Raw genomic sequence first — 20,690 nt, forward strand, 5'->3', positions numbered from 1 at the left:
TTCTGTATACATTATTATTTCAAGTATGGATACAGTGTATACTTTATTAACTCAAATTGATATACTGTATACATTATTAATTCAAATGGAGATACTGTATACATTATTTATTGAAATCTAGATATTGTATGCATTATTAACAGAAGTATGGAGATACTGTTTACATTATTAACTCAAATGGAGATACTCTATACATTATTAACTCAAATGGAGATACTGTATACATTATTATCTCAAATAGAGATACTGTATACATTATTAACTCAAATGGAGATACTGTATACATTATTAACTCAAGCATGGAGATACTGTATACATTATTAACTCAAATGATGATACTGTATGCATTATTAACTCAAATGGAGATACTGTATGCATTATTAACTCAAGTATGGAGATACTGTATACATTATTATTTCAAGTATGGATACAGTGTATACTTTATTAACTCAAATAGATATACTGTACACATTATTAACAGAAGTATGAAGATGCTGTATACATTATAACTCAAGTACGGAGATACTGTATACACTATTAACTTAAATGGAGGTACTGTATGCATTATTAACTCAAGTATGGAGATACTGTATACATTATTAAAACAAATATGGAGATAATGTATTCTTTATTAACTCAAATAGAGATACTGTATACATTATTAACTCAAATGGAGATACTTTATGCATTATTAACTCAAATGGAGATACTGTATACATTATTAACTCAAAAGGATATCATGTATACATTATTAATTCAAATTGAGATACTGTATACACTATTAATTCAAATAGAGATACTGTATACATTATTAACTCAAATAGAGATATTGTATACATTATTAACTCAAATGGAAGTACTGTATACATTATTAACTCTAGTATGGAGATACTGTATACTTTATTAACTCAAATAGAGATACTATATATATTATTAACTCAAATAAAGATGCTGTATACATTAATAACTCAAGTCGGGAGATACACTGTGAACTCAAATAGAGATAGCGTATACATTATTAACTGAAATGGAGATACACTATTATCTCAAATGGAGATGCTGTATACATTATTAACTGAAATAGAGATACACTATTATCTCAAATGGAGATACTGTACACATTATTAACAGAAGTATAAAGATACTGTATACATTATTAACTCAAGTACGGAGATACTGTATACACAATTAACTTAACTGGAGGTAATGTATGCATTATTAACTCAAGTATGGAGATACTGTATACATTATTAACTCAAATGGAGATACTGTATAAATTATTAACTCAAATACTGATACTGTATACATTATTAACTCAAATAGAGATACTGCATACATTGTTAACTCAAATGGAGATACACTATTAACTCAAATGGAGATACACTATTAACTCAAATGGAGATACTGTATACATTATTAACTCATATAGAGATACTGTATGCGTTATTAACTCAAGTATGGAGATACTGTTGACATTATTAACTGAAGTACGGAGATACTATATACACTATAACTTAAATGGAGATACTGTATGCATTATAAACTCAAATGGAGTTACTGTATACATTATTAACTCAAATATGGAGATACTGTATACATTATTAACTCAAATAGAGATACTGTACACACTATTCACTCAAATGGAGATACTGTATGCATTATTAAATCAAATGAAGATACTGTATACATTATTAACTCAAATGGAGATTAAGTATTAACTCAAATAGATTAACTGTATACATTATTAACTCAAATGGAGATACTGTATACATTATTACCTCAAATGAAGGTACTGTATGCATTATTAACTCAAATGGAGATACTGTATGCATTATTAACTCAAGTATGGAGATTCTGTATACATTACTATTTCAAGTATGGATACAGTGTATACTTTATTAACTCAAATTGATATACTGTATACATTATTAACAGAAGTACGGAGATACTGTAAACACTATTAACTTAAATGGAGGTACTGTATGCATTATTAACTCAAGTATGGAGATACTGTATATATTATTATCTCAAATAGAGATACTGTATACATTATTAATTCAAATGGAGATACTGTATACATTATTTATTAAATCTAGATATTGTATGCATTATTAACAGAAGTATGGAGATACTGTTTACATTATTAACTCAAATGGAGATACTGTATACATTATTAACTCAAATGGAGATACTATGTTCATTATTATCTCAAATAGATATACTGTATACATTATTAACTCAAATGTAGATACTGTATACATTATTAACTCAAATGGAGATACTGTATGCATTATTAACTCAAGTATGGAGATACTGTATACATTATTATTTCAAGTATGGATACAGTGTATACTTTATTAACTCATATAGATATACTGTACACATTATTAACAGAAGTATGAAGATACTGTATACAATATTAACTCAAGTACGGAGATACTGTATACACTATTAACTTAAATGGAGGTACTGTATGCATTATTAACTCAAGTATGGAGATACTGTATGCATTATTAACTCAAATAGAGATACTGTATGCATTATTAACTCAAATGGAGAGATTGTACACATTATTATTTCAAATAGAGATACTGTATACATTATTAACTCAAATAGAGATACTGTATACATTATTAACTCAAATGGAAGTACTGTATACATTATTAACTCTAGTATTGAGATACTGTATACTTTATTAACTCAAGTATGGAGATACTGTATACACTATTAACTTAAATGGAGGTACTTTATGCATTATTAGCTCAAGTATGGAGATACTGTATACATTATTAACAAAAGTATGGAGATACTGTATTCTTTATTAACTCAAATTGATATATTGTATACATTATTAACAGAAGTACGGAGATACTGTATACACTATTAACTTAAATGAAGGTACTATATGCATTATTAACTCAAGTATGGAGATACTGTATATATTATTAACTCAAATGGAGATACTGTATACATTATTATCTCAAATAGAGATACTGTATACATTATTAATTCAAATGGAGATATTGTATACATTATTTATTCAAATCTAGATATTGTAAACATTATTAACAGAAGTATGGAGATACTGTTTACATTATTAACTCAAATGGAGATACTATGTTCATTATTATCTCAAATAGATATACTGTATACATTATTAACTCAAATGGAGATACTGTATACATTATTAACTCAAATGGAGATACTGTATACATTATTAACTCAAGCATGGAGATACTGTATACATTATTAACTCAAATGAATATAATGTATGCATTATTAACTCAAGTATGGAGATACTGTATACATTATTATTTCAAGTATGAATACAGTGTATACTTTATTAACTCAAATAGATATACTGTACACATTATTAACAGAAGTATGAAGATACTGTATACATTATTAACTCAAGTACGGAGATACTGTATACACTATTAACTTAAATGGAGGTACTGTATGCATTATTAACTCAAGTATGGAGATACTGTATACATTATTAACACCAGTATGGAGATACTGTATTCTTTATTAACTCAAATAGAGATACTGTATACATTATTAACTCAAATGGAGATACTGTATGCATTATTAACTCAAATGGAGATACTGTACACATTATTAACTCAAATGGAGATACTGTATACATTATTAACTCAAATGGATATACTGTATACATTATTAACTGAAATGTAGATACTGTATACAATATTAACAGAAATAGAGATACTGTATACATTATTAACTCAAATGGAAGTACTGTATACATTATTAACTCTAGTATGGAGATACTGTAAACTTTATTAATTTAAATAGAGATACTATATATATTATTAACTCAAATAAAGATGCTGTATACATTAATAACTCAAGTCGGGAGATACTGTATTCATTATGAACTCAAGTGTGGAAATACTGTATACATTAATAACTCAAATAGAAATACTCTATACATTATTAACTCAAGTATGGAGATACTGTATACATAATAAACTCAAATGGAGATACTGTATACAATATTAACTCAAATGGAGATACTGTATACATAATAAACTCAAATGGAGATACTGTATACTATATTAACTCAAATGGAGATACTGTATACATTATTAATTCAAATAGTAATACTGTATAAATTATTAACTCAAATAGAGATACTGTATACATTATTACTCAAATGGAGATACTGTATACATAATTAACTCAAAAATAGATACTATATACATTATTAACTCAAATAGAAACACTGTATACATATTTAACTCAAATTGAGATAATGTATTCATTATTAACTCAAATAGAGATACTGTATTCATTATTAACTCAAATGAAGATACTGTATACATTATTAACTCAAGTATGGAAATACAGTATACATTATTAACTCAAATGGAGATACTGTATGAATTATTAATTCAAGTATGGAAATACTGTATACATAATTAACTCAAATGGAGATACTGTATGCGTTATTAACTCAAATGGAGATTCTATATACATTATTAACTCAAGTATGGAGATACTGTATACATTATCAACTCAAATAGAGATACTGTATACATTATTAACTCTAATGGAGATACTATATATATTATTAACTCAAATGGAGATACTGTATGCATTATTAACTCAAATAAAAATACTGTATACATTATTAACTCAAATGGAGATACTGTATACATTATTAACTAAAATAGAGATACTGTATGCATTATTAACTCAAATGGAAATACTGTATGCATTATTAACTCAAATGGAGATACTGTATTCATTATGAACTCAAGTGTGGGAATACTATATACATAATTAACTCAAATGGAGATACTGTTTGCATTATTAACTCCAATTGAGATACTGTATACATTATTAATTCAAATGGAAATACTGTATACATTATTAATTCAAATTGAGATACTGTATACATTATTAACTCAAATAATACTGCTGTATACATTATTAACTCAAGTATGGTGATACTGTATACATTAGTAACTCAAATTGAGATACTGTATACATTATTAATTCAAATAGAGATACTGTATACATTATTAACTCAAAAGGATATCATGTATATATTATTAATTCAAATGGAGATACTGTATGCATTATCATCTCAAATAGAGATACTGTATACATTATTAACTCAAATGGAGATTCTGTATGCATTATTAACCTAAATGGAGATACTGTATACATTATTAACTCAAGTATGGAGATACTGTATACATTATTAACTCAAACGGAGATACTGTATACATTATTAACTCAAGAATGGAGATACTATTTACATTATTAGCTCAAATGGAGATACTGTATAGATTATTAACTCAAATAGAGATACTGTATACATTATTAACTCAAATGTTGATACTGTATACATTATTAACTCAAGTACTGATACTGTATACATTATTAACTCAAATAGAGATAATGTATGCAATATTAACTGAAATGGAAAGACTGTATACATTATTAACTCAAGTATGGAGATACTGTATATATTATTAACTCAAATGGTGATACTGTATACACTATTAACTCAAATGGAGATACTGTATGCATTAATAACTCAAATGGAGATTCTGTATACATTATTAACTCAAATGGAGATATTGTATTCATTATTAACTGAAATAGAAATACTGTATACATTATTAACTCAAGTGTGGAGATACGGTGTACATTATTAACTCAAATAGAGATACTGTATACATTATTAACTCAAATGGAGATACTGTATACATTATTAACTCAAATAGAGATAATTTATACATTATTATCTCCAATAGAGATACTGTATACATTATTAACTCAAACTACTAATCCCTCTTTTGACTCAACTGAATGTAATTCTAATTGTTTTACGATCGTCTTGATGACGAGAAACCCACTTGAAATAAAAATGTATCTCAGGTTTACCTGAAGATGATCTAGGAAGATCGAAACGTTGTTCTCTCCGTATCAATTAAAGTGTTAATACCTGCACCAGCCGTTCTGTTTTACATCTCTTTTTCAAGGGTTTTAAGTTCCTAAGATGAAGCTATATATTTTAGATTGCAATTGTAACAAATTACACGCGTTTTTATGTTTTTGAATCAGTGTTTTATATTTAATGGTTAATGCTTCTACCAGTAATCGTCCAGGTGGTTAAGGCTTTCGACTCGTAATCTGAGGGTCGTGGGTTCGAATCCTTGTCACACCAAACATGATTGCCCTTTCAGCTGTGGGGGCGTTATAAATTATCGATCAATCCCACTATTTGTTGGTTAAAGAGTAGCCCAAAAGTTGGCGGTGATGACTAGCTGCCTTTCCTCTTGTCTCACACTGCAAAATTAGGGACGGCGAGCACACATAGCCCTTGTGTAGCTTTGTGCGAAATTAAAAAACAAACAAACTCAGTAATCGTCAACTAATCAAACACACAAAACATCTGATACAGATTATATTTTTATTTTTTTCCTCGTTAATTCATATCTTATAATCTTCCTTGAAGGTTTAATAATTATTGAAGACTTATACAATAAGGTATAATATGTTTTGTTATGTCTTGTGTTATTTGGTAATGAAATTTGACTTATTTCTGTGAAAAACATTCGTAAAAGATCATATATTATATATAAATATGTATGTAGTAGTAAAAACAAACAAAGAAACAATGTGTTATCTAAAACTATTAGCCACATCATTAATAAAGGTGTACGTCACACGAAAGTGCTTTGTACCTTTATCACTATATTCCAATAAACTTTTTCTTTTTCACAATATTTTAGAAATATCTGTCTTTTGGTTCCACTTAACCTGGTGCTAGTGTCATCTCGTAAATAAAAATCATATCTTATTTTGTACTTCAAACTAAAGAAGTGATTTACTAACTGGAGAAAAGGTAACTAATCCCATTTCATTGATTAATTGATTGGTGATGAAAAATATTTGCCTTTATTTCTTTATAAATGTTCGACTGCAGTAAACAATGTCAGTATTTACACGTGCATAAGTTTTTGTTTTTTTCTTTGTTTTCGAATTTACCTAACAGCATAAGTACTACCTCTTGCGTCATTAGTAAATCGTCACTGGCGCCAGAAATACTTTGCTCTTATTGGTCACATTGTGCTTGATTGACGTACGCTCGAGTGATGCTAGTAAAGGTTGAATAGCAGTAAAAGACTTCAATACGCTTCAGCGTAGAGTTGCTACTGGGTAGAATTGGCGATTTTGATGGTTTGAGGGTTGGTAACCGTAATTCCGATCAATAATTTGCTAGTGCAGTCTCAGCCAGTCAAGAACATTCGTATTATACATATGTTTGTTTTATTATTGTAATACATAGAGATGAAAGCCAGTGCAACGCTAGTATATCTAGGCTAAAATGGGCATGGTAAGTGAACTTTGTGGATTTTATTCATCTAATGTGAATTCTTATCCGTCGCTGGGCGTGTGTGTGTGTGTACGGTTGTGTATTTGTTACGAGGTGTCTGCATTATTCCAAAGACTAGTATAGTAGTAATCTGTTTTCATGTGTTGACCCGTTTGACCTCTTTAGATACGAAAACATTTTTTTAGTTTAGTAGAACGTGGATTCTTTAAAGTAAACGTTTTCTTTTTAGTTTGAATCGACTAAATCACAGATGGACCAAAACAGTAAGACTTGAACATCATACAGACTTCTTCCCCAACGTAGTACATAACCTAGATACAATGAGCAAGAGCGGGAAATTAAAGCCACAAAGAGTAAAGGCTGGGTCAATAAGCTTGAGGTTAAACCTAACGTACAGATAATTTAAAGTTCATAAATTTAGACCCAACGTTCAAGTAACTTAAAATAATTTGAGAAAGTATTGCGCCATTGTCACTAATTCATTATTCTGTTGATAAATGTGTGGAATGTATATATATATATGTTAAACCACGGCGGACAATGAGTACAGAACAATGGTGTAAAACTAAAGCTTCAAGACTTCATGCGTTTTTTCTTCTGTTTTAAAGCATGAAAATTATCAGTGTTTAAACAAAGAGTGATGTTATTTACACATTACAAAATAAAGACTGGATAAATATTGCCTGTCGTTTTTACAGGATTTTTAACTTTTTGTTGGAATATTAAAGAAATGTCCTCTAGTTCTTTACATATTTGTTTATCTACATATACACCCAAACAACTATACAATTTATAATGAAAAAATGAAGTACAATATTGCAGTAAACCATTTTGTAATTTTTCTAAATGCATATTTTCTTTCGCTTTCACTGCTGTGGAAATTTCTAGTGAACAATTAATGAGTGACTATTGTAGTGCATTTTAAAGGTAACTAGTTAGTGTGCTGTTATAATAACCATAAAGTTTTAGCTCGAACAACATTTGAGGTAGGTGAACCTTTACATGTATGTAAAAAAGAAACAAATGGAAATGCTTCTAAGTAGAAGAAAAAATAATTGTTGTCTGATAATGTTTGCTGTAACCTATAACAGTACTGAACTTTGATGTTTGAAGTTGGGAGAGGGAGGTGAAAAAGCACGTGACTTTTTGTCTGAGATGATAGTTGATTTCATTTTAGCCTTATTACAATGTGGTAACTAGTGTAGTGTAGTCTATAGTGAAACAGCATATTACTTCCCTAAAATATGATCGTAATATCCTATGAATCTCTCTTCAGATTAGGTTTATCAGATTTTATATATTGGAGTAACAAAGATTTTAAATGCACAATAAATGCTTATCCATGCTGACGAAAGATGGCAGCACAACGAAGATAAAAATCAATTAAAATAAAATATTGGAAATTTATCACTAATCAGTCATTAGCACTCGTGTGTCATTCAATGAAAAGAAATGTAGTCAAGTGAACATTAAATATATCAAACCAAACGAACGATGCAGTAAGCTAACTTTAAATGTATTAAAAATCATAAGTACAGGAAGAAATGTGTGTTCATGAGGTCGGTAAGTAAAGGTTGCACCATATTACACCATATATTAACATACTTTTTAAAACTTGGGTGCATATTATCAATAAAAGCAACTCTCACCTAGCATAGCGTAGATAATAATTAAAAAAAAAACTGGTCAAGAAAACCTTTCATAAGTAGTTAGTTTAGAATTACTATTATATTCCATTACTATTTCTAATTTAAAATTGATGTTACTAATATATTAATTATCTCTAGCAACATTCTACATAAGTTAATATTCTTTACTGTCTAGTCAGATGTATTATTTTTAATAGATAATATAACAAAGAATATGTTGGACTTTGGTCCACACATCTAGATTTGAGTGGGTTATATAATATGCTGACCTCTAGCTATATTTATATAGTTTTAAATAGGTCATGTTTGCTTGTAGCTAAACGTCATAGTGAAAATTATCTTGTTAATTATTAGTCTAAATATATTTTTATATGGATATAACTGTAGTGCATGGTTGTAAAAATAAGTGAGTATTTATAACAAAATATACTCACTGCAAGAAAATAAACTTAACAACTAAAGAGTAGAGATTAACATAGTACAGGAAAAATGTTTTATATTTAACGTATTGAACAATATGCAGCATTTCATTTAATATGTTAAGGATAGATGGGTTTGATTCTACAGTGTATTTTCTGATACAAGAAGGATAATATGATTCTGTTTCCACACTGTATTTTCTGATACATTAAACCCAGAAGGTCAGTATTTCCACACTACCTTTCTTGATATAAGAAGAACAATATATTTCTGTGTTTGGTGTGTATGTTCTGATGTCTAAAGCACTGTTTTCACAGTATATTTTCTGGTATGTTAAATCCAAGAGAGCTATATTTCCACAATGTATTTCATGCTGTTTTCTAATGTGAAGGACAGGAGAGCTTTGTTATTCATGCTGTTTCTGTTTTTTTCACATGAAGGACAGGACAGCTCTTGTATTTTTCTTTCTGACATGAAGTATCAGAGAGCTCTGTTATTCATGTTGTTTTATGATATGAGAGACAGGAGAACTCTGTTTACTCACAAACAGTTCATTTTCTGATGTATAGAGAAAAAAATCAAATGCTTTGTTATCCACCAACAGAAACAAAATTGTGATATTGATGTTTGAGTTTTTTATATGTATGTAGATAAATATTCATGTTAAGAGGTATACGTGCCAAGAGGCAACTGTGAGTGATAGTACTTTTAAACCAAACACTGTGATCATGTTTTAGCATTCAGGGTGTTGTACATGTGCTACTTGCCAGACAGTAGCACTGATCAGTATGTTACAGCATCAAAACAGAAGGTCTTTCCCTTAATTGTGATGATGGTGCCAGGCCACACTTTACTCACCATGCATCATTTACAGTTTAAAAATGTGGGTAGATAATTCCCTAATCCTACACATAGTAAAGACCTAGTACCTTGTCACTTCTATTTTATTAGCACCCTGAAGAATGGTTTGTATGAACAGTTCGTAATGGAGCTGTATACAACTGAATTTTTACAATTCAATATCTGTATATTATCAAGTTAGTAAGATAAAGCTCCTGTAATGATGGACATGTATTGCACTTTTGTTCTGAGAGGTGATACATTGTTACTCTCTCATCATCATTATTAGTGTTGCTGGTGGGTCTAGAGTTAATAAATATTTTTGTTATTTTAGTAACTGTTGCACAGGCATGGAGGCTCGTGGAGGCTTTAGTTCTTCCAGAATCTTATCATGGCTGGTATGTTATTAACCACATTGTAATATGATGTGAAAGGAATCATGGACTATGATAATTGTTCGTAATAAGGTTCACCTAGAAATTTCACAAAAAAATGTTAATAAAACACATGGGTAAAAAGCCTTCTATCTCAATGATTAAGGCTATTAACATATTGGTGGTAGCAAAAATAGTTTATTTTCAAGTTATTGAACAAAACTCAGTTGTTCTTATTTATATTATTCTTGTTTCAAAAACCTGCAGAAAAATGGTTATGAATATTTTATTCAAACCTGGGTAAACACACTAAATAACTTGTGCAGTTGATGGTATTATTTTTATTGGTTTGTAAATAAGGAGAAGTATTATAATTTTTCTTCAAACCATTCAAAGAGCAAAACCTACAGCAAGAATAGCTAAATATACTGTGTGAAAATCTGTGCACAGCTACTAAAATAACTTCTGCAAAGGTTGTAGGGCTACTTGTTAATTGTTTCTTCAAAGTCAAGATTTTCATCCTCCAAAATTTTAAGTTCTTCACAGCAATAATAAAACTATTTGAAGCCAATTAAGCATCACATAAATGTAAAAGTCATTTAAGTAATTGATAAATACTAAGACATGGAATCAAAATAAGGATTTATAACTTGAGAAAATAATGTAAGCTATTTCCAACTCGGTTTTGTTATATTTTTTTGTTGTTGTTATTAATTGTAGACTTTAAAATATAATCATTCCATTTTGATTCAACTTCATAGGTCAATAATAACAATGCTTATAATTGGTTGTTCATGTTTTATTTTTTCTACTTTTTTCTGGTTAAACAAATATTAGAAAAATAAATATAAAAAGGTTGAAATTTTATTTTTTGTCACAGCTGTTAAATCACTATTTTGATATTATGCTTGGGAACCTATTCTAGAATTTACTGAAGTTTTATTTTATAGTATATAATGTCCAAGCACAATATGGTTTGGTTAAAGCATATAGAGAAACCAAAACTAGTCTTTCCTCACAGCACAAATCCAAAATATTGTACCTTGTCAGTTGTACTGTTACAATAGGTCTTTCTTGTTTGGACTAGAACAACTTTCAGGTCAAACTTAAACACAAACTAAAATAATTTCTATTTTTCCTGATAATTATGTTTTGATAGGAATACCTAAATAACCATATCGTGTTATTATATGCTTGTATGAAAAAGTAACTACATCCTGGTGTAAAAAATAAATAAACCACCCAATGAAAGAATAATTACACATGTAAATTTGTAACTATACTATTCAGCCTAATCACTGCTATTTGCTATTGCTATTATCACTTAAATAAGCAATGAATTTAAAACGAGGACTTGCAAAAATTTAGGGTTAGATTTGAGAGAAAAGATAATACATCAACGACATGAAATATTCTTTTCCACCCTAATCTTCAAGTGTGAATTGTCTTACCGCCGTTATCAAAACTGCTTCATTTATTAGTTGAGTAGCATTCAAACTAATTTAACATTTCGGAGGAGATAAATTAATCGATTCATAGCTTCTAAAGCTGGTAATAAAATGGATTCTGATATTTCTTGTGTTTATGTACTAATTTAAAAAGTTGAGGGAAGGAATCGTAATTTATTGTTGCACGTGACAAGGTTCGACAGTGTCACGTGACTCTGTGTGCGAAGCCGACGGTATTTCATATCTTGTCACGCGATACAATGGTGAGGAATATTTATATACATTGTTATTATTTGATACGTGGTTTCCTGGTTGGAATGTTGATAATTTCGTAGTTTGCCACGTGGTTACATGGATAGAATTTATAACATTTGTGTAATAATTCGTCAGTTTTATGGGGAAAATCCTGATATTCGGTGTAAAAAATTTCACAGCTGTAACAACAATAGAATGTTTCAATTCATTGTCGTAACTTGACACGCGATTGTGCGGGTGAATACTGAAACTACGTGAAATAAATTTACACAAAGTTTTAATAGGTTTTTTGGAATTTCACTCAAAGCTATAGAAAGGTTTGCCCTCTCATACCCATCTCTATTTTTGAACTGATAGGTAAGTAACTAGTCAATAGCACCTGCTACTAACTTTTGGACCACTCGTAACTTTTGTCGTCACTCGTAAGGCACACACACCTATGAACAATGAGTTCAAGTCTGTAATTCTTGGACTTGCAGTTCAGGCACGCTGAGTAGGCCACTCAACGGCCTGGGTTTAATTTAATAGGAAGCATACATGTGCTAGACGTACAGTTGTGAAAGATATAAATAAAGCGTCAGACCCGTGTTTGTGATGTGCTGTTATTTTTGCTCGTTTTTTGAACTTAATTGCGATAAAAAATATTCTTACTGATCGAAATAGGAAACCGAGTTATGCTGTTTCGTTAAAAATTATATCAGAAAGGAAGCCCTGTAGTGGATTAATGGTAAACCCGGATACTGATAATGTTAAAAACCGAGTTTCGATACTCGTAGTGGAAGCAACACTTATAGCTCATTGTGTATCGTTGCACTTTAAAAAAAGACAGATTTTAAGAAAAGTGTTTTTAACGCATTTTCTGCCATTTAGGTGTCGTCTATTTTAAGAAGTCGTAAGGTTGTGTATTATCCAGGTAATTTGGTAATTGTTTGTATCCTAGCTGTACAGTTAAGAGAATTTTTATCATAAACGTTGTAAAAACCTTGTTAATTCGTAGACGCAGCTAAGACATGTACAACCATGTCGATTTCTTTAGAACACACAGCTAAACTTCAAGGACTCTTACACAAGGATAAAGTGTACAGTTGTACCGATGGATAAGAAACATGTACAGTGTACGTGCGCACGAGAGGAGTTGGGTGGAGTAAATAAGTATTATTTTTAGATAAGGCTACAAAGAGATGGCTCGAATATTCCACAAATAGCTCTTCCTCCCGTCTTGAATCATAAATAACACAGCATGGCGTGAGACTAAATCTTAACAGTGGCTTTTGGTCCCATTCTTAATAACACTCTGCTATTTATTGTAAAGCCAAACTCAGTTGGACAAACTTGAATGTTACAGTTAGTGTAAGGATTGTATGGATCAGCAGTTTTCAGATTGTTATATATATATGTACATTGATCGATCGATACAGGTTTAGCAAGGTTTCAACGTTTTCCAAACTTCTGTCATCAACGCTCCCACTTTATTAAATGTTTTTGCTTTTTTTTTTTCTTAAAAGAGTGAAAGAGTGAGTTAAGTAACGAAATATAATGCACGGATACACTTTACACAAATATATGCGCTGTAGTAATTCCTTGTTATTTTCATTAGATTAATAAAATTTGTATTATTACACTATTGACTTTACCCTAATCGTTCGCGCCCCTCAAGGGATTATTGCTCTCCCAGAGGTTCGCGCTCTATACTTGGGAAACACTGCTGTGATTAAACTTCCTGAAAGAAAGGTGTATTAGATAATGATAAAAATTAATTTTCTTCTGATTGTTAATTCTCCTTTAAATTTGACGACTAAGAAACTAATATAGATCGTTATGATAAAGGATGAAGTATAAACGATGGTTTAAAAATATTATTACTGGGAATAATTTAACTTGTGGTTAACTTTTCATAAATGAATGAATTTATCTCAGTTCAGTTGCACCCTTGACACTCGTACTGTAACAATTAATTCAGCATATGAATAACTGTACTTTAAAATGTTATGCTAGTTTATGATGGTTATATCATTTCTACACTTTTATTTTAATACTTTAAATCAACATGAATTGTACTAAACAGTTGCATGAGTATTGTTATAAGCTACGTTTAAATATGTTTGCTAAAGGGAACTGTGGGTCGTAAATGAGGTAGGTCAAGAAATTTCTAAGTATTTAGTGTCAAATGTCAAAGTACATTTGAAGCTAGATTATAAATATTGGATAGTTGTTTCAAGAGTACAGTAAGTTTTTCAAGAAGATAGTAGGATGAATCAGCCAGTTATCAAGTTTACTTTGTGCAATTGAGTTAATTAGATTATATGTTAGTCCTAGATGATTAGAGATGTTTGAACATCGTTTGTAACTAGCCCTACAACAGTTTGTGACACTGTACAACTATTCCAGCTTTTAAGTGGTAAAAATGTTAAAGAAGGAAGTAAACTACTCTTTTATTCTAAGTGAACTGGACTTAGCGATTTTCACCAGATACATTAAAATAACTCACCAGTCAACATTGATGTTAAAAGTAGGATATTTTGGTGAAAATAAAATACAATGTTTATTGTCTTTAAAATAGGCATGTAATGATATTCAAGTGTTACATGATGTAACATTACAAGATCTGGAGAAACAATACAAACTTAGAAGAAAGATATATAAAATTTTAAGAAGACGATAAAGAATGAGAGAGAAAATGTGACAAGAAAAAAGGATGACACCTATCATTTAAAAGAAGAATTAAAATAAAAAAATAACTAAATAAAAGATTTATGAAATTATTGAAGATGAAGAAGGTCATTACAACAATAAGATTGAAGAAATATAAATAAAGATCACTGAGACAAAAAAAAAAACGAACAACAGTGATAGAATAAATCATTTGGAAAATGAATTGGTAAAAGCAATGGTTAAACCAGACTTGCATCTTTTTGCATGTGTCTAAGAATTCCAATGTAAAACACTATTTACTTTTTGAATGGATGAGCCTATATCTTAATACCTCTACTTTTGTACTATCTGTTACTGTGAGACATTCCTGAACTAATCCAGGCCTGGAGTATAGCTGGTCAACTCATCAGCAGAGCAAAATTGAAAAATAAATGGATTATGATGAAAATGTATCATGTGTAACATTTCAGGTAGAATGAAATACTTTTTAGAATGAACATGTAAAACAGTGAACAAGCTACTTGTCTTGCTGCATATTTTAAAGAACAGGTTTTGGTGATATTAAGTAACCTTTCAACTGAAAGTTTTGATGACTATCAATCGTTTATAGCTGCCTTATCTAACAAGTTCAAAGTATCACACAATAAAGAAGTATCCAGTGCAAGTTGTGGAAGAGGGTACAATGGCAAGAAAATATTTGAGCCACATTTGCAGAAGGTTTGGAAAGGCCTTGATCATTTATCTTCCCCATACATACCATATAACCAGTTTATAGATAAGGATAGAGGGGGTCAGGTTTAAGCAGAATAGATGTATATTTTTCAAGGAAACTCTGCAGTTGATGATAAAACTTGAATCCATTAAAGTAGCGGTAAACAACTAAGACACTAACTCTCTGATCATTGGTGGGGATTAATATTTTAATTAGTTAGATTAATTTTAATTAGTTAGACAACTAATGATACAAAACTTGGGAAATAAAACACAAAGTAATAGATATTTTAAGTGTAATTTGAAGGATGTATTTCCAAGAACTATAAGCAAGGGTCTGTACACAACAAGTGCTCTCTCCAAGAATACCACAAAAAGGGGAATATTTTATCTATGTGAAACCTGGCCATTACAGCTTATACTGTAAGACATCAACAGCTGTTATCAAACCAAAGAAACAGAACCCAACTGCTTCAAAGGAAAAACAACATTTAAAGAGACATAAAACAAAAATTAGTTTGATTTATGAGGGGTTCAGCTGGAAATACTTCATCTACCTAAAAATGAGAAAAGAGGCTCATTATTTGGGGGGAAAAAAATATTACAGAATGCTGATTTGTACTGGTTTCACATCTATAATTGTTTGTCCTGATTCATTTATGAAAAATTGGAAATTACCTCCAGAGATGGAGAAAGAACAACTGGTGTTAACAGCAGGTGAAATATATTTCCATCCTTTATTATAGGAAAGCTCCCTGTGTGTCATGATGTGTGGATAATTGACTTTAGGGAAGAATGCATATTAGGATGTCCCCTGCTAGTACAGCGGTATGTCTCCGGATTTACAATGCTAAAATCACGGGTTTGATTCCCCTCGGTGGGCTGAGCAGATAGCCCTTTGTGGCTTTGCTATAAGAAAAACACACGCATATTAGGACCTGACTTTATCTATGACTAAAAAATTTCTATGCACTACATGCTGAGTACTACATCAAAGATTAAATGTTCATTGGAAACCGGAAAAGTAGTCATTGTACTCCAAGAAATGACTTACTCATAAGGAACAACAATAATTATTCATTTGATGATTTGTCATGTTGTGGAACCAAGTGCTCCAGCATGTTATGAGTAGTTCATGGGTGGAAGATCTCTCCAGAATGTGGAGAATAAAAATGTTGTGACTCTATCCAGGAAAGACTTAACTCAGCTTGTGATTTAAAAAAGGAAAAAGGTAGCCATGCTGTTAGTGTTGATAAACGTGGATTCTATTGAGGGGACATTGTTCAGCTTTTGTCTTGAGAGGACAAACTCCAAAGTTAAGCAGGGTCTAAGAGGGGCCATGTGCAGACAGTACTTAAAAGAACCAATGATGTCATTTACAGAATCCAAAAGAAAAGGTAATCTAAGCCAAAAGCCATCATTCTTGATTGTCTTTTGGAAGTATATCTGTGAGAGAAGAGCCAACTGGGTAACTCCAAAGAAGTCAGCAGACACTCAACCTACTGGAGTTTCTGTAGAGAGTGCTTCCAGAGGATCAAGAGGTCAGACTTGTCAGTGTTTAGGAAGAAGTTGCCCAGCAACAGGATGGCTAGTGGAAATAAGGGAGAAGGTGCTTTGCTTTCCATATACCATGGGCTTTGGAAGAGAAAACTACCACAAAAACTTGGCAACTGAACAGTTTAGTGTTTTCTTTGTATTAGGATTGTTCAAGAAACTTCACAATTCAGGAAGGGGCTGGTGTTGTAAACTATACTTTTAATGTAGGTAGAGAAAGTTTTGGGTCATAAATGATAATATTAAGACAGGATCACAAAGTTCTGAAGATTTAGTATCAAATGTTCTAGTACCTTTGAAATTAGGTTATAAATATGGAATAGTTATTTCAAAAGTAGAGGGAGGTTTTAAAGATATTGTTTAGTGAATCAGTCGTAGTAGTAGTTATCACAGTTATTTCATGCAGGTAAGTTGATTTGATTTTATGTTAGTCCTTCATTGTTGCAGAGATTTAAACATCATTTGTAATATAGATCTGTGATAATATATGAAAATCTACAAGTATTCAGGCTTGTAAATAGTAGAAATGTTGAAGGAGGAAATAACCTAATTTCTTACAGTTAAGATGGACTTTGAATTATTTTTCCCACATAATCTAAAAGAACTCATCAATAAAAGAATGACCTAACAATATGAAAACTCTATACTGTAGTAATAATTAGTTTGCTAGCTTTACACAATAATAGTTAAACCAATTACATATCTGATGAAACTGTTGTAAAATGCTGCTTTTCATTTCATGTTAGAATGGAATGTGATTTTTTTTATTTTTAAATTTATGGTGCCATTTTTTTTGTCTCAAATCCTAGTTTTTTTGACTTGATAAAAATACCAAATATTATGAAGTACACATAGAATTGTTCTGACGTAAACCCAGCTTTGTTAATATGAAACTTTCCTATAATTACATCTTTTATATCACTTTAATACACAACATTTTACTGTTAAATCAGCATGAACTCTGCTGTAAATATTTACATCCATGTATCTTTCTTTTTTACTGTGTCAGTATACACAGTTCTGTATAATTGCACACTGTTTACATAAATTCTGCTTGAATTTTATGGCTGTGGATATATAATAACAGCCCAGTTCTCAATTAGAATAGCCCAAGAGTTGGTAATGGAAGATGTTGACTATAGTCAATCAGTTCAAACTGTAGGATGGTTGGTTTCTAGTGTTGTAAGTCCGTAAACAATCCACCATGCCACTGGATAATTGTTATCTTCATTGGGACCTTAGTTATAAAAATAATATATGCCTTGAATAAATTTTAATATAATCAAATTTTTTTTATATTGTTATTACTACATGGCCAGCTTTTTAATAAATGTACTATCCTTTTTTTTCTAACATTTTTTTTAACTTGCAGGTGTATCAGATGCTACACTTGAATAACTAAGATAAGCAGATCCTTCTTACACTTCATGATCTATTTACTTGAAAATTCAGTGTTTCCCTTTCTAAAAATCCACTGATCTAACACTCCTAAACAAAATGATTTACTTTCATTACACATTTAGATGTTCATCCAAAGAAACATTATTAAATAAATTAATAGCTGATGTATTTCTTTTCTGATTAATATGCAGACCCCCTCAGTATGGATTCCTCTACATGGTAAGGGGACCTCCCAGAGAAGGTTCTGTTATTTCAGTTTACCTCCTCTGGGATCTAAACATCCACTCGTGTTTACTATGCATTGTGACCCATGAAGGGGAGGAGAGGATCCTGGTGATTGAGGGGTCCAACCCTAACACACCACTTTGGCCTTGAATTCCTGTAGACAGGCATCCTTGGGGTGGCCCCTAGGGTCAATTGGCTGGTCCACTTGGGATAAGGCCAACCAAATACCAGTTTTGAATGTTCTCAACAGTTTGTGGACACTGTATCTGATGCTGGTATTTGGCTATAGTACTCACAAAACCCTGGCATTGCTGCAGTGTCCCTGATTGTCATTTTAGTGTACCCCCTTGTATGGCTCTATGGGGTCAGTTGGTGCTGAAACATTCTTATTTATTATGGATCCTCCAAATAAAAACTTAAATAGTGAAAAAACAGTCCATAGGTAAATGACCACATCTTGAAGATTCTGACCAGCAATCTTCAACACCTGTAACACCTGTTTTACTTCATTTTCATATACTACATTCACTTTCAGACAAACATTCAGGGCAAATCTCTCCCTTTTTCATTCAGAAGGGACGAGAGGGACTTGCTGGCTCTCCAAAATCAGTAAAGAAGCTTCCATGTGGTCACATATTGGTGGAAACATCGACATCTTAACACAGTGAACTCTTCTTGCATTCAGAGGCAATTGGGGATATACCTATGGAGGTCACACCTTATGCTACTTTGAATTCATCACGAGGAGTTATTGTTGAGAGGGATTTGAAGAACATCCCAGAGTCAGAGATTCTCGCTGGTTTCTCCACCCAAGGAGTTTCTGCAATGCAATGTATCTCCACTTGCAAAGATGGAATTATGATGCTGACCAATGCCCTCATTCTGACATTTACATCACCACGTCCACCTGCCACCATTAAGGCAGGTTATTTTAATTGCAGGGTATGGCTATACATTCTAAACCTTGTCAGATGTTTCCAGTGTCAGCAGTTTGGCCATTCAAAGATGTCATTGTAGTGGCACGATGCTTGTAAATGGGGAGCAGACCCTCATTTCATCAATTTCAATGGCTTTCACCCGTCATACTTTCGTTTTTGACCTAAGTGGTTGGAAGAAAAAGAGGTGCAGTGTTTGAAAATGATTCAAAACATTACTTTACCTGAGGATCGAAAGTTGCTCTCCACCACTTCATGTTGGACATATGCTGCTGCACTTCATTCTACTACTACAGTGGGAGTGCAGATAGATCTCTCTGCGTCTTCAGAAGAATTGTCCTCAAACCAAAGTTTTTTTACCTCCAGGGTTAAAAAAAGTTGATAAATCAACATTAACACCCATCTCTGTTCCAAACATTCATTTCAGCAAACATTAAGATTCACTTTCTTTAGTTCCGGGTACAGGCATTTCCTCGGCTACATTTTATTTACCTGCCCCAAGATGCAAAACAATCATTCTTTCACGCCCTCAGTTGCTGGAATCCTCTTTTAACGACAAAGACGTACCCAATCGACCCAGGACAGGATCCATGGAGGTTGACAGACCTCCCTCAAATAAAGAAAACAGACTTGGCTGAAAAGAGAAGGGATCTCCACCCAATTCCTCTTCATGTAAATAAAAATGGCCACATTGAAAAAAAATGGAACTGTTGAGGTTTACGTTCTAATCTGTATGACATCAAAACACTAATTGCTTCCTACCATCTTGAATGTTTTTCTTTACAGGAAACATTTCTGAAACCTGTCGATACAGTCACCCTGCAGCAGATTTCTTTGTACAGAAATGACAG

The 20,690-nt window shown here is 31.3% G+C and overlaps 1 protein-coding gene across 1 annotated transcript in view; it reads left to right on the forward strand.

Annotated features, from left to right (window-relative positions):
* Window positions 1–7,168: 7,168 nt before the first annotated feature.
* Window positions 7,169–20,690, forward strand: part of LOC143224035 (nuclear factor 1 X-type-like) — an 83,627-nt gene continuing 70,105 nt past the window's right edge. The window contains 1 exon segment of the mRNA XM_076452497.1: window positions 7,169–7,375. The gene's annotated coding sequence lies outside the window, so the exon portion shown is untranslated.

The sequence above is a fragment of the Tachypleus tridentatus genome, chromosome 8 (assembly GCF_004210375.1).
Source record: "Tachypleus tridentatus isolate NWPU-2018 chromosome 8, ASM421037v1, whole genome shotgun sequence".
NCBI classification, from domain to species: Eukaryota; Metazoa; Arthropoda; class Merostomata; order Xiphosura; family Limulidae; genus Tachypleus; species Tachypleus tridentatus.